This window comes from Centroberyx gerrardi, chromosome 8, assembly GCF_048128805.1.
Source record: "Centroberyx gerrardi isolate f3 chromosome 8, fCenGer3.hap1.cur.20231027, whole genome shotgun sequence".
Lineage (NCBI taxonomy): Eukaryota > Metazoa > Chordata > Actinopteri > Beryciformes > Berycidae > Centroberyx > Centroberyx gerrardi.
Window position 1 is genome coordinate 28,529,808 of NC_136004.1, and position 16,555 is coordinate 28,546,362.

General features: G+C 41.5%; 2 long non-coding RNA genes across 2 annotated transcripts; both read right to left on the minus strand.

The window, feature by feature from the left end:
- On the minus strand, window positions 1–4,797 carry LOC144539618 (uncharacterized). Its single transcript, XR_013505052.1, has 4 exons — window positions 4,665–4,797; window positions 2,855–3,000; window positions 1,970–2,070; window positions 1–1,131 (listed from the first exon to the last, which is right to left on the minus strand). It is a non-coding gene; the product is annotated as an uncharacterized LOC144539618 (long non-coding RNA).
- Window positions 4,798–10,544: 5,747 nt separating this feature from the next.
- On the minus strand, window positions 10,545–15,413 carry LOC144539593 (uncharacterized). The gene is made up of 4 exons (XR_013505040.1): window positions 15,263–15,413; window positions 13,416–13,561; window positions 12,515–12,615; window positions 10,545–11,676 (listed from the first exon to the last, which is right to left on the minus strand). It is a non-coding gene; the product is annotated as an uncharacterized LOC144539593 (long non-coding RNA).
- Between the last annotated feature and the right edge of the window lie 1,142 nt (window positions 15,414–16,555).

Here is a 16,555-nt window from a genome sequence, read left to right on the forward strand (position 1 = left end):
CTGGTTAATGAAAAGGGAGTATCAGGTTTATTTTTTCCTGTAACATTACATTGTGTCAGCATAAAAATTACAACATTTGCTCTCTGGTAACTGAAAAAGACACATGAAATCTACAAGCTTTCCATTTCCACCACCAGCAATCCCCTCAAGACATGAAAAGGCAAACAATTTATACAAAAACAATTGTCCTCCTGCATTAAAGCTTTGTACAAACACATTTGAAATCACCTGTTCAGAACATTTTCACAAAAATTCAGTAATCTTCCATTTTCATGCCGTACAACTCCTCTCTTCGGGTATAAATGTTAGTTTTTCTAGACACTGTGGGAAGGTACATCAGTTATAAGGTGCACAACAAGTTAAATGTAGCTGCTTTCAGTAGGAAGAGTTTTCAACAATTACAAAATACTATTTAAGAACAGGTAGAAGAAATCATTTGTGAATGTGATACAATATGTGAAAAATAAACATTTGGTGATATAATACAAAAATATTCTGCTATTTCTGCCCAACTGCAAAAAATAACCTCTATACAGACAGTAACGAGAAAAGAAAGTATGTTTATAACAGAATCAGATGAGTCAAAACAGCAGTGATAGCTAGTAGCATGTTGCACAGCAATGCCAAAGGAAGTTAATAGTGTCTGCCTTACTGTATCAAACCTAGTAATAATCAAGTGAGTATAAAATAGCATGAGTGACAGAATATTCACAGCTTTATTCTCTGGGATTAAAAGACATACTTGTGTTCACAAATATCTCAACATTGAATAAAATGTTGATAGGACGGCGTGCACAATGTTGAAAACCTGTGAAAATATACTGTATGTTGGCAAATGAACGTTGAGACAAAGTCCTTAGTCGTCCATAGTCATTTTCCCCAACAATTACACAATGTAATATCAGTAAGAAACATTTCATTCTGATTCCCATCTAAGAGTTGGAAAGTAACAACCTCCTGACTGTTTGAACTGAGGATGACTTGGTCTTCATCATTGATGGAGAGATGTTTCTTGGGTTCGGCCACAGATTGCAAGCCACGGAACGTGCCGTTCCCTACGTTTTTCCATTCGAACAGATAATGCGGTTTCTCTTCATCGCTGATTCCAGTTTTTCCAGTGACCTTAATGTACTGTGGACACACAAAACACATAATGATTGGATGAAACAGCTTTTAATTTTGAAAAAGTAAAATATTGTAACGTGGATTGGTGTAGTTCTACAGTTCATTCGGCCATGTTAATGTTTCATGTATTTTGATAGGCTGCTGGGCATAGCGGAGACCCCTTTATATTTGTCCCTCTCCCCCTCCCCTTTGTTAGTTGTCTACTGTCTGCCCTGTGTACTAGATGTCGAGCTCCCGTCTCCGTCTGCGCCCGGTTGTAGCAGTAAGACAAGCCTGACCATTTCCATCTGTAATCATCATCATTGAGGTAACTCTCTAACTGTAAAAGTTTGCCAAGTAAAGCCTGTCGGAACATAACAGCTCCCCCCTTGTTGTGGCATGTGCCTCGCCTCCATTGATTCCTGCTGTACAACAGCTAGCCACAACATAACCACGACAATATTACATGTTAAGATATAAACCAGTTCTCAGCTACTGAGCAGTGTTTCAGTGCAACCTCTTGATTTTACCATTTCTTCACAAAATTAGTTTTTCATATCATCGCTTGGTTTGTGTCATCACCGTCAGACATGTTATTTCGGGGGGGGTTTTAACATCTGAAGGGCCTTCAGATGATCACCTCCGATGAGTTTTAACATTCAAATTGTATTAACTTTCAACAAGAAACATTCGACGTGAAATAACAAAAACTGCTGTATTTGCATAGGCTTTGAATTTAGTATCCATGTCACAGGAAGGAATTTCACAGATTTGTTTTTCCAGTTTCTAATGTCTTATTCTGACCTCCACATTGTTCCCACTGAAGAAGAATTAAACAGTTGCTTTAATAAAGGTTCATATTTACCTGCACTGGACCATCTGGTTTGCAGCAGACAAAGCAAGATTCGCTGAAACTGAAAGCAAATTTTGAAGCTCCATCTTTCATAGTCCATCTGTGCACAGTCACTGTAAAAGAGAGAAGTAAGTTTAGTTTATGTGTGAATGACTGAATGTGGCACAATATTATATTTCCCTTTAAAATCAGAGATTGCTCCTCACTGCATGGAGTGCTACAGTATCTAAGGACATACATGGCATTCAGGATATTTTTATTTATTCATGGACGGGTTTGGTGTGGAGCGTCACGTCGCCCTTCATACTGAACAAAGTGGTTTTTGGTGACATCATCAGGTGACAGTGGGTGGATTAAAGTGACACACATCCACCTCTTCCACTCATGCTGGACAAGGATTCAGCTGCAAAACTCAAAAGTCGGTCTCGCTCCACCGTGTTTGTACTGCGGTGGAGTGAGAACGATGTGCAGACCGACTTTGAGTTTTGCCGTTATAAGATGACAACCCATAAGACATTTCTGTGCATGAGACTGGATGCGGAAAACACTAGAATGAAACACAGACTCTTATAACATCATTTTAGAGTCATTTTTTGATTGACGCTCTTGTTAATTGGCCATTAGGTTACTAACACCAAGAGAGACAAGTCTTGACTGTCGATCAAACTGGCACAGCACCTGTGGCCAATGGTACAAATGCCACATTCAAATTTGCAACCATATCCAATTATAGAAATTTAACATTTTATTAAAAAAATATTGGTTAAAATAATACAAAAAACCTACCCGCACAGTGGGTAACCAACAATTTACCCACATTTGGTGGGTGGCGGGTGTTAATTTCAGAGCCCGATCGCAAACTATAGGCATGTACCACCGAAGAAGAAGTTATTATACCTGCTTTTTTATTTTCCACTTGGACATCTCTGACTTGCAACTGCTCGTCCCAGACTGCCATGAGTTTCCCCTCTTTAGTCTTCAGATAGCCCTTTACCCCGCAGCTCATGATGTTTCCTCAGTGACTGTCGGAGGCTGCCAGCTGTCTGAGATCAAGATGCCATTGTTAGATTAGGAGAAGGAATGTAAAACCTTGAATCATGTGATACCTTTAATACTAAATATCTTAGGTGTCTCAGGAGCATAACCGGTTCTCCCTATAGGATTAATAGGCAAATGCCTAGGGCCTCCAGCATCCTTTAATGTATTTTTTGTACTTTTAAAAATATATATATATATCTTATCTTTTTGGATACATTTGTGCCAGTGATCATAAAACCAATCAAAAGCACTGATTTGGGGGAGGCCCACCCCCAGAAAAAGATGGATCTTATTGGCTGAGGCCCCCTTGAAAGTCTTCATTTTCTGCTCATGTCCACACAAGTAGAGAGAGCCACATTCACCTTTGTATTTGTTACATTATATTTTGATATGTGCCGTATCTTATAACAGGTAACAAACATACAATGCTTTAAACACTACATTTTTATTCAGTCTTTATTGCTTCACGGTGGGTAGGATTTGTCTCCACAGAACATTTTGCCTAGGGCCTCCAGCGGTTTAGAGCCGGCCCTGCTCAGGAGGAAGATGGGACTCTGGGAAAGTATCGGTCCCTTCTTAATACTGAAAAAAACAGGGCTTGTTTGTTGAATTAAGTTAGAAGAACCTTGAATGATCCCTGTGGGGAAACTGGGCAGATGGTCAGGTGACCATGCAGTGTCGAGCTTCAGGATATTATAAAGCCAATCAGATAGTTTGTTCTGCACCAGGTGAGTCTGGGCTGGATATTTTTTCATCACAGAATAACAAAATAAAAATAAAAGCAAACATAGTAAACTATGGCGCTGAATGTAATTCAAGGCAATCATTTTGTACCATTTTTAGATTGAAAGGGGGCGGGGTCAGGGATTCCTTATTTATATCATGCTTGACTGAACTAAGAATAAATCACTCTGATCCGGAGAGTAGGTTAATATTTCCAGGCAGCTCCCATGGGTGCCCGGTCACCCTTTCTCTCACATCTCAGAATAGAGACAGGACAAACTCACTGTTATGACTGTTATGTCAGAGGAAAAGTAGCCTATTAGCCTACTTATTGACATAAATTACCGTTTAAGTTAAATGAATATATGTTTTGCCATCACTGTGTCCGTGCATGGGTTAAATGATCTGCAGCTGGGACAGAACCAAGAGAAGCTTGGTTAATAATAACTGTTGTAAATAATAACTAAATAGCCATTGCTGCCAAAACCGTATAGCTGTTGCTCTGTGTCACAGCTATGAGGTAGAAGTTATATAGCCTGATTTCCAATCATTTTTTAACCTACTGTATTATTTTTACCTGATTTTATGAAGAAACTGTTAATCGTCGACAACAGTTATAAAGCAGGTGGCAGCGACTGACACTGAACCACAGCTACAAACTAGATTTATAATTTGTAAACAACTGCCCCAGTTTTGTTTTTTGTTTTATAAAACTAAGCTGCAGGATATAGACGGCTATGCAGGTCGTGCACGAACCTCAAGTCCCTGTAGCAATATTATAGTGTTAATCTACCCAAAAAAAGATAAAATAATACCATTAAGTACGCTATTGAGTACCACAGATACACTATAAGTTCCTGCAGGAATATTATAGGAATATTATAGTTATTTGTCTTTCAGTCGGCATGCAAAATAAATCGATACAACTGTAAAGCATTTCTCTTACCTTCTCTGATGGACCGTGTCGCTTCTGTTCTCAGGTTGGTTAAACCCCAGAATTAGACGCTGTCGGTGTCCCGGTCAGTTACTCTGTTGCTGTCAGAATAGTTTCCAGTCGAGCCTTCTGCACCAATAAATAGTGCATCGATCCAGCCACTGACTCAGTCTGTAGGCGTCGTCTGTCTCTGCAAGGAGAGGCGACTTGGATGCACAGAGCAAGACACATAAAACAGCACCAAAGGAAAAAAAAAAAAAAAGAAAGAAACGAGTAATTTTATGATGATCTGCAGTAACAGATTAAGACACTGGGTAGCGCTCCTCGTTTTTACTGGGACTGGGTTACAGCGGCAGGTGGAGTACTATCTATCTCCTGACGAGTAGCTTGTCTCTTCAGTAACGATTTGGTACATGTTAAACTATATTAATCTACATGTATGTTGAGAGATCATAGTGCCAGAGACCAGGCATTGTATGGTTGACAAGTATAGGTGAATAAAGTGGTACATGTGTGAAATCCCAATACTGACTGACAATTCTGGCTCTGTCATGTTATCTTGGAGCAGCCTACTTCCCTAAAGCTAATGTAAGCTAAGACACTACAAAGCGCGTTACAAGTTCCCAATCTTCCCATGGAGAAAAACCCCTCCAGCAGGTTATACCATTTTTCTTGTGGCTGTTTTGAAATGTGTGTACAGCGGTGCATGGTGTAAACTGGCTTTTTTTCTGAATGCATGAATTGGAATTACACTTCTTGATTACTGGAGAGATTCCTTTAATTTGGTTAAAAAAAAAAAAAAAGCTATAGGCTCTTCAGAGGGCCGGATCATGGTCCCGCAAGGCCCAAGGCTGGATTATGGACCGGGCCAGTGGGGCCAGTGCCCCGGGGCCTCGGACTGCCAGGGGCCTCCGAAGCCTCGGGCCCCGCGGCCCGATACTGCCAAAGGATGTTGAACACCAGGGCCCTCGGCACATACAGCGCAAGCTGACCACTAGGGCCCTCCGACACCTCGGCACATACTGTAGCCTACATAACGTTACTCTTTGCCGGAGATCAAGCAGAATTGAATGATATATGATAAATGGGGGTGTGTGTCTTCATAGTGCAAGGCAACGAGACAAAGAATAGAAATAAAAAGGTATGGAGTCTTCATTTGTTATTTTGGATCATTTTTATGCACTATTATAAAATGCCCGCTGGTCACTCCATGACATCAGCTGGTTTGCTCCTATAAATAAAAATGATGCTTAAAAATGACACAATAGGCAGACATAGAAGGTTTAACACTCGGTTTTTCTAATTGCCAGGTTGCTAATAGCTAGCTAGCATTATCGTTATTTTTATAATGCTAATAGTTCATTGTCACTTATGTCTGTAGAATCAGACCTTGTCAGACAGCTAGCCTTTGATGAACTAGTGGATGATTTTGCGAGGAGGAAGGTAAGAATGACACCCATATAGGAAAGCCTGGCCAGAAAAGGTCAATATGTAGCAAGAGGTGGGACTCTCCCTTCCTATTTCTCATAAGGAAAAAACAGGGGCAGAGGGGGGGGGGGCCTTGCGGGACCGTGATCCGGCCCTGGCGAGGCCCCATGGGCACATGTCTTGGAGGCCCCGTTAAACAATAAGGGCGCTTCAGCTTAAAGAAATTAGGAAATGTATGTTTTGGTATGAGGGGCAACACAATGGCACAGTGGTTAGAGCTGCTGCCTCGCAGCAAGGAAATTGATCAAGCTAAATTTAGTGGAAGTGTGAATATGAGAGTGAGTGGGAGTGTGAAAGTGAGAGTAAGTGGGAGCGTGAATGTGAGAGTGACGTCTGATCTACCACTATTATATATTAGTGTTTTATGTGGTACTATAAATAGTATTAAATATATTGTGGTATTATTATTTGAATAAATAGATATTACATAATAATAACAACAGCCTTCGAAAGACTGTTGTTAGAAAATATAGTCTACTTATAACTGAAGGCAGCTTTGAGTAGATATTAATAAAATCTTTTTTTTAAAAAAGCCTTTAAAAAGGCTGTTAGAAATTAGCCCTTCGGAAGGATTTTTGAAATAGTCTTTAAGAAAAGGAAAAAGATTTTAGAAAAAGATGAAGAAAAGTATCTGAATTTATCACTGTGACATACCAAGCAAGCAAAACTGCATCTGTCTGTGACTTTTGTAACCTGGAAATGTCTTACGTATATACTCGCCTGACATCGAGAGAATTCCGTTGCTTGAAATTCAAAAGATAACTTTTTTTTCATTGGCTGAGACCATGCACATAGGCCACACCCCGTCGATGGGGAGAAAAAAATACATTTACTTCAAAGGAAGCCATTTTATTACTTATATTTATTTTTATTCCCTTTATTTAATCTTGCCTTTTGTATTTTTGTTATGCTCTATCAGGTGTATATTAAAAAAAATATGGGTCCACAATCATAATCAGATGTACCAATTTTACATATTTATTCAGTAAACAACAATACTAAATAATAGCCAAATGGCTAAACAGTGTGCTAGCAAGCTAGTGTGGAGTAACAACACCACAATCTCCATAAGCACACTTTGGATCTGTGTACATTTTGGCCATTTGACTTTGAATAAAAGCCATGCTGAATGGTTAAAATGTACATTGATCTGTTAGCATTATATCTGAAAATCCATTCTTCCAGAAAAACTTTATACATTTCAAGATTTGATTACTACAGAGGCCGAGATGAGGAGACGTGCATTATGTTACGATCCGGCTCATGGGTCGCAACGTGATAAGTTCTGTGGTGTAGGGTTGGCTATTAAATAAAACGAAAAGCGCAACCGAAGCTAACAAATAAAGAATACGAGCACGGGGAACTGGAAGTGACCGGCGTGGGTTACTGTGTGTTCAGCTCCCATACCCAGACCAAATCACTCTAGCAAACACCCGTGCTGCAAAACAAAAAGGAACTAGGGGGGAAAACGAGCCAGAGCTTTAAAAAGCTCCCAAGAGCAAAACGCCTTCAATTTTCTTTTGTCAAAAGTAGATTTGGGAGAAGGTTTCGTGAGTTATGTTGAATTTTGTTGCTTTGTTTTGCACTAGTACTTGTCACTTGGTTTCTTCATTATGGTTTTCGTATTTCGGTTGATTTTTGCAAACTAGTGCAAAGGCTTTCACCCTTAGGAGCTTCTTTAATCTCCGGCTCGTTTTCCCCCTTAGATCTTTTTTTTGTAGCGCAGGTGTTTACCCCAAGCCGGGTCGTAACACATTGGCATTATTTTCTTTGTGCCGTTTTCTCAAGAGTATGATTATTTCATGATCTTAAGAAAAGAAAAAATAACGATAATGCTAGCTAGCCATTAACAAGCTGGCAGTTAGCAATTAGCAAACCGAGTGTTAAACCTGTACAAGTAAACCAGCTGACGTCACGGAGTGACCAGCGGGCATTTTATAACAGGAGTGCATAAAAATGATCCGGGGGGGCCCTCGCGGTCAGCTCGCACTGTGCGGAGGTGTACCTTGACCTCCTGAGTACCTTGACCTCAAGCTTGTTTTTAGTAAGTCCAGAGCCACCGGGTTACCGACTCACCGCCCTTATGACTGTGGCATTGAGCTACTGCCTGGCACTGCCCCACCCAAGGGGCGTGTTTACTCCCTGTCCGGTCCCAAAACAGCAGCCATAGATAAGTACATTTCGGAGGCTCTGGCCGGTGGCATCATCCGACCGTCTTCCTCTCCTGCTGCCGCTGGCTTCTTTTTTGTGGACAAGAAGGACAAGTCTTTCCACCTCTGCATTGACTACCGGGGACTGAACAACATCACCGTTAAGAACCGGTATCCACTACCTCTCATCTCTTCTGCCTTCGAGCTCCTGTAGGGGGCCAACATCTTCACCAAGCTCGACCCCCGCAACGCCTACCACCTTGGGCGAATCCGGGAGGGCGACGAATGGAAGACGGCATTCAACACCCCCAACGGACACTACGAGTACCTGGTAATGCCCTTCGGTCTCACCAATGCCCCAGCAGTTTTCCAGGCTCTCGTGAACGATGTGTTGAGAGACTTTGTCAATCGCTTCTTGTTTGTCTATCTAGACGATATTCTGGGTTTTTTTTGTTTTGTTTTTTTCCACAGACGGAACAGAAACATGTTTGCCACGTCCGCAAGGTCCTCGAGCGTCTCCTGGAAAACCAGCTCTACGTCAAGGCAGAGAAGTGCGAGTTCCACCGCACCACCGTATCTTTCCTGGGGTTCGTTGTTGAGCCTGGAAGCATCCAGATGGAAGAGTCCAAGGTGCAGGCAGTGCTCAATTGGCCACAACCCACTTCCCGCAAAGAGCTTCAAAGTTTTTTGGGGTTCGCCAATTTCTACCGCCGCTTCATCAGGAACTACAGTCAAGTAGCTGCTCCCCTCACAGCACTTACTTCCACCAAGACTCAGTTCAATTGGTCTCCTGCTGCTTTCACTAGCCTCAGACGTCGTTTCACCTCTGCTCCTATCCTGACCCTGCCAGATCCCACTCTACAGTTTGTGGTGGAGGTCGACGCTTCGGACGTGGGCGTTGGCGCCATCCTTTCCCAGCGCTTTCCCTCTGACAATAAGCTCCATCCCTGTGCCTTGTTCTCTCATCGCCTCAACCCCACTGAGAGGAACTATGACATCGGCAACTGGGAGCTCCTAGCAGTTCGGCTAGCCCTGAAGGAGTGGAGACACTGGAGGGTGCTGAGCAGCCGTTTATTGTCTAGGACCGACCAGAAGAACCTGGAGTGCATTACAGTTTTTCTCGATCGCTTACACACTATAACTGGGCCTATTAACTAAACATCCCAAACCATGATGCCATCTACCAAAAGACAGACCCATTTCCCAAAACTATAAACACTATTCCCCTGTTTCCACACATGATTAAGATTTGTTGAACTTTTTGTGAAAAACTCTACACACAAATCCCTTCATATATCACTGGCTGCACCATGTGCTCATTTAGAAAGCACTGGCATTCAATATCATTAACTCAAGTCATCACAGCTTGAACCCAATGACAGTAAGACGGCCATGCGTCTCAACTCCCGTCAGGCTTGCTGGGCTCTGTTCTTTGGCTGGTTTAACTTTGTTCTTGGAGCCGGGTCGGTAGGAAAGAATGGTAAACAAAGATGCTCTGACTCTCCTTCCTCTCCAGAACCCATCCTGCCCGCTGAGTGTGTCATCGCTGCAGTCCAGTGGGGAATTGAGAGAGTGGTTCATTCCGCTCAAGAGCAGGAGTACTGTCACGACTCGAGCTGGTTGATCATCCTGATCAGCTCTGCTCCAGTCCTGGTTTTCACCTCACCAGTTCCTGTCTCAGCTCATCTGCCAGTTAGTCTTGCAATCTGGCACAGACTGAAGGGAGAGTGGGTAATATATAGGATATTACCCACTCTCCCTTCAGTCTCTGTCAGATTGTCCTAGCTTCTATCTAGTTCGTTCCCGCCTTACCTGTTTTGCTCTGCCTGTACATATTATCTGCCTGGTTCTGACCCTGCCTGATCTTTGGACTACCTGATTGCCTACTCCTACTGGTACTGTGCCTTGTGACCACCCGTGTATGACCTGTGCCTGCCTACGACCCTGTACCTGCCTATTCCTTCAGTAAAGACGTTTTGAACTGTATTCCCCGTCTGCGTGTCTGCATTTGAGCCCTGGGTACGGATCCTGACAATCACTCTAACAAAGCTTATATAGCCTATATACAGTATATATGGCTTTGAGCTCTGCTTCATCATGCTCTAAGCGTAAACTACAGCGCAGTGTGCAGAGAAAATCATTGACTGCCAGCCCTCCCTCCCCTCTTCCCCTCCTAGATCTGATGATGGTACAACTATATTCCTGTAAAAGCATTTGGACATCATCAGGTAGAAAACTCCTAATGGATATACACCTGGTTAATGAAAAGGGAGTATCAGGTTTATTTTTTCCTGTAACATTACATTGTGTCAGCATAAAAATTACAACATTTGCTCTCTGGTAACTGAAAAAGACACATGAAATCTACAAGCTTTCCATTTCCACCACCAGCAATCCCCTCAAGACATGAAAAGGCAAACAATTTATACAAAAACAATTGTCCTCCTGCATTAAAGCTTTGTACAAACACATTTGAAATCACCTGTTCAGAACATTTTCACAAAAATTCAGTAATCTTCCATTTTCATGCCGTACAACTCCTCTTTGACGGGTATAAATGTTAGTTTTTCTAGACACTGTGGGAAGGTACATCAGTTATAAGGTGCACAACAAGTTAAATGTAGCTGCTTTCAGTAGGAAGAGTTTTCAACAATTACAAAATACTATTTAAGAACAGGTAGAAGAAATCATTTGTGAATGTGATACAATATGTGAAAAATAAACATTTGGTGATATAATACAAAAATATTCTGCTATTTCTGCCCAACTGCAAAAAATAACCTCTATACAGACAGTAACGAGAAAAGAAAGTATGTTTATAACAGAATCAGATGAGTCAAAACAGCAGTGATAGCTAGTAGCATGTTGCACAGCAATGCCAAAGGAAGTTAATAGTGTCTGCCTTACTGTATCAAACCTAGTAATAATCAAGTGAGTATAAAATAGCATGAGTGACAGAATATTCACAGCTTTATTCTCTGGGATTAAAAGACATACTTGTGTTCACAAATATCTCAACATTGAATAAAATGTTGATAGGACGGCGTGCACAATGTTGAAAACCTGTGAAAATATACTGTATGTTGGCAAATGAACGTTGAGACAAAGTCCTTAGTCGTCCATAGTCATTTTCCCCAACAATTACACAATGTAATATTAGTAAGAGACATTTCATTCTGATTCCCATCTAAGAGTTGGAAAGTAACAACCTCCTGACTGTTTGAACTGAGGATGACTTGGTCTTCATCATTGATGGAGAGATGTTTCTTGGGTTCGGCCACAGATTGCAAGCCACGGAACGTGCCGTTCCCTACGTTTTTCCATTCGAACAGATAATGCGGTTTCTCTTCATCGCTGATTCCAGTTTTTCCAGTGACCTTAATGTACTGTGGACACACAAAACACATAATGATTGGATGAAACAGCTTTTAATTTTGAAAAAGTAAAATATTGTAACGTGGATTGGTGTAGTTCTACAGTTCATTCGGCCATGTTAATGTTTCATGTATTTTGATAGGCTGCTGGGCATAGCGGAGACCCCTTTATATTTGTCCCTCTCCCCCTCCCCTTTGTTAGTTGTCTACTGTCTGCCCTGTGTACTAGATGTCGAGCTCCCATCTCCGTCTGCGCCCGGTTGTAGCAGTAAGACAAGCCTGACCATTTCCATCTGTAATCATCATCATTGAGGTAACTCTCTAACTGTAAAAGTTTGCCAAGTAAAGCCTGTCGGAACATAACAGCTCCCCCCTTGTTGTGGCATGTGCCTCGCCTCCATTGATTCCTGCTGTACAACAGCTAGCCACAACATAACCACGACAATATTACATGTTAAGATATAAACCAGTTCTCAGCTACTGAGCAGTGTTTCAGTGCAACCTCTTGATTTTACCATTTCTTCACAAAATTAGTTTTTCATATCATCGCTTGGTTTGTGTCATCACCGTCAGACATGTTATTTCGGGGGGGGTTTTAACATCTGAAGGGCCTTCAGATGATCACCTCCGATGAGTTTTAACATTCAAATTGTATTAACTTTCAACAAGAAACATTCGACGTGAAATAACAAAAACTGCTGTATTTGCATAGGCTTTGAATTTAGTATCCATGTCACAGGAAGGAATTTCACAGATTTGTTTTTCCAGTTTCTAATGCTTTATTTTGACCTCCACATTGTTCCCACTGAAGAAGAATTAAACAGTTGCTTTAATAAAGGTTCATATTTACCTGCACTGGACCATCTGGTTTGCAGCAGACAAAGCAAGATTCGCTGAAACTGAAAGCAAATTTTGAAGCTCCATCTTTCATAGTCCATCTGTGCACAGTCACTGTAAAAGAGAGAAGTAAGTTTAGTTTATGTGTGAATGACTGAATGTGGCACAATATTATATTTCCCTTTAAAATCAGAGATTGCTCCTCACTGCATGGAGTGCTACAGTATCTAAGGACATACATGGCATTCAGGATATTTTTATTTATTCATGGACGGGTTTGGTGTGGAGCGTCACGTCGCCCTTCATACTGAACAAAGTGGTTTTTGGTGACATCATCAGGTGACAGTGGGTGGATTAAAGTGACACACATCCACCTCTTCCACTCATGCTGGACAAGGATTCAGCTGCAAAACTCAAAAGTCGGTCTCGCTCCACCGTGTTTTTACTGCGGTGGAGTGAGAACGATGTGCAGACCGACTTTGAGTTTTGCCGTTATAAGATGACAACCCATAAGACATTTCTGTGCATGAGGCTGGATGCGGAAAACACTAGAATGAAACACAGACTCTTATAACATCATTTTAGGGTCATTTTTTGATTGACGCTCTTGTTAATTGGCCATTAGGTTACTAACACCAAGAGAGACAAGTCTTGACTGTCGATCAAACTGGCACAGCACCTGTGGCCAATGGTACCAACGCCACATTCAAATTTGCAACCATATCCAATTATAGAAATTTAACATTTTATTAAAAAAATATTGGTTAAAATAATACAAAAAACAGTGGCGGGTAACTTGACGATTTTACTCGCCACAGCCAACAATTTACCCACATTTGGTGGGTGGCGGGTGTTAATTTCAGAGCCCGATCGCAAACTATAGGCATGTACCACCGAAGAAGAAGTTATTATACCTGCTTTTTTATTTTCCACTTGGACATCTCTGACTTGCAACTGCTCGTCCCAGACTGCCATGAGTTTCCCCTCTTTAGTCTTCAGATAGCCCTTTACCCCGCAGCTCATGATGTTTCCTCAGTGACTGTCGGAGGCTGCCAGCTGTCTGAGATCAAGATGCCATTGTTAGATTAGGAGAAGGAATGTAAAACCTTGAATCATGTGATACCTTTAATACTAAATATCTTAGGTGTCTCAGGAGCATAACCGGTTCTCCCTATAGGATTAATAGGCAAATGCCTAGGGCCTCAAGCATCCTTTAATGTATTTTTTGTACTTTTAAAAATATATATATATCTTATCTTTTTGGATACATTCGTGCCAATGATCAAAAAACCAATCAAAAGCACTGATTTGGGGGAGGCCCACCCCCAGAAAAAGATGGATCTTATTGGCTGAGGCCCCCTTGAAAGTCTTCATTTTCTGCTCATGTCCACACAAGTAGAGAGAGCCACATTCACCTTTGTATTTGTTACATTTTATTTTGATATGTGCCGTATCTTATAACAGGTAACAAACATACAATGCTTACAACACTACATTTTTATTCAGTCTTTATTGCTTGATGGTGGGTAGGATTTGTCTCCACAGAACATTTTGCCTAGGGCCTCCAGCGGTTTAGAGCCGGCCCTGCTCAGGAGGAAGATGGGACTCTGGGAAAGTATCGGTCCCTTCTTAATATTTCATTTTTTTCTTAGCATTAGCATTGCATCTGGGGGGTTAAAGTTTGGGGCTTGTTTGTTGAATTAAGTTAGAAGAACCTTGAATGATCCCTGTGGGGAAACTGGGCAGATGGTCAGGTGACCATGCAGTGTCGAGCTTCAGGATATTATAAAGCCAATCAGATAGTTTGTTCTGCACCAGGTGAGTCTGGGCTGGATATTTTTTCATCACAGAATAACAAAATAAAAATAAAAGCAAACATAGTAAACTATGGCGCTGAATGTAATTCAAGGCAATCATTTTGTACCATTTTTAGATTGAAAGGGGGCGGGGTCAGGGATTCCTTATTTATATCATGCTTGACTGAACTAAGAATAAATCACTCTGATCCGGAGAGTAGGTTAATATTTCCAGGCAGCTCCCATGGGTGCCCGGTCACCCTTTCTCTCACATCACAGAATAGAGACAGGACAAACTCACTGTTATGACTGTTATGTCAGAGGAAAAGTAGCCTGTTGGCCTACTTATTGACATAAATTACCGTTTAAGTTAAATTAATATATTTTTTGCCATCACTCTGTGTCCGTGCATGGGTTAAATGATCTGCAGCTGGGACAGAACCAAGAGAAGCTTGGTTAATAATAACTGTTGTAAATAATAACTAAATAGCCATTGCTGCCAAAACCGTATAGCTGTTGCTCTGTGTCACAGCTATGAGGTAGAAGTTATATAGCCTGATTTCCAATCATTTTTTAACCTACTGTATTATTTTTACCTGATTTTATGAAGAAACTGTTAATCGTCGACAACAGTTATAAAGCAGGTGGCAGCGACTGACACTGAACCACAGCTACAAACTAGATTTATAATTTGTAAACAACTGCCCCAGTTTTGTTTTTTGTTTTATAAAACTAAGCTGCAGGATATAGACGGCTATGCAGGTCGTGCACGAACCTCAAGTCCCTGTAGCAATATTATAGTGTTAATCTACCCAAAAAAAGATAAAATAATACCATTAAGTACGCTATTGAGTACCACAGTTACACTATAAGTTCCTGCAGGAATATTATAGGAATATTATAGTTATTTGTCTTTCAGTCGGCATGCAAAATAAATCGATACAACTGTAAAGCATTTCTCTTACCTTCTCTGATGGACCGTGTCGCTTCTGTTCTCAGGTTGGTTAAACCCCAGAATTAGACGCTGTCGGTGTCCCGGTCAGTTACTCTGTTGCTGTCAGAATAGCTTCCAGTCGAGCCTTCTGCACCAATAAATAGTGCATCGATCCAGCCACTGACTCAGTCTGTAGGCGTCGTCTGTCTCTGCAAGGAGAGGCGACTTGGATGCACAGAGCAAGACTTCTCAGATAAACATCAAAAGAAGAAAAGAAACGAGTAATTACATGATGATTCACTGCCGTATTAATACGCTGTGGGGCAGGAAGTGAGATATTGTTGGGGGTGGGGGGGGGGGGGGGGGGGGGGGGGGGGGTGAGGGGGTAGGGGCAAAACAGACGTCAGTTCCCCGTCTTCCCCTGGAGACAAACATCCAGTTGGGACCTGGCACGGTCCCGACCCCTCCAGCAAGTTATAAAAATTTTCTTGTGGCTGTTTTGTGTGTGTACGTGTGTGTAGGCGTCATCTGTCTCTGCAAGGAGAGGCGAGTTGGATGCACAGAGCAAGACTTCTCAGATACCCCCCCCCCCCCAAAAAAAAACAAACAAACAAACAAACAAAGAAACAAGTAATTCTATGATGATTCGCTGCCGTATTGATACACTGGTAGGTGGGGCAGACAGTGAGATATTTTTTGAGGAGTGAGAGGGGCAAAACAAAACGTCAGTTCCCAGAACATTTTTTTTTTATTACTGAGCTGGAGAGACTTTCCTTTTGGGCCAAAAACAGCTATAGGTTCCTCATAATAACTGTATAAAGCACACCAGCAGTCTTGCTTCTGGTATCAAAGGTTTATACAACAGTTGGAGTAATTTGATTGGACAAGAGGCATTCCATGAGTGCTGATATACAGCATAAACAGCACTGGGACTTTTTTACTATATTGTATCACTCCGCTTCAAGTGTTCCAGATATAACCTTTAGATTAGGGCCTGCACAAAAAAGCTTTGTTTTTATACAAACTGTTATATAAAAAGCAATGTCACACTCAAGGCCAGCGTGCTGTTGTACTGTAGGCTACATCAGATCCGGTCGTAGGCACGAGGCCAAGTGTGATATTGAAGTTAAAGTTCAAGTTTGTTTGTTTATAGAGCCCTTTATCACAAGCATGTCTCAGAGGACTTTACAGAGAAAGCGTGTCTAGCTAGATCTAACTAAACACAATCAATGGTGAACCAAAATTATATAGGACAAGCATAGCGAAAAACACAAGGTAGGCAAGAGCAGATTTTAGCAAGACAAAACAATCTACCTATTCTACA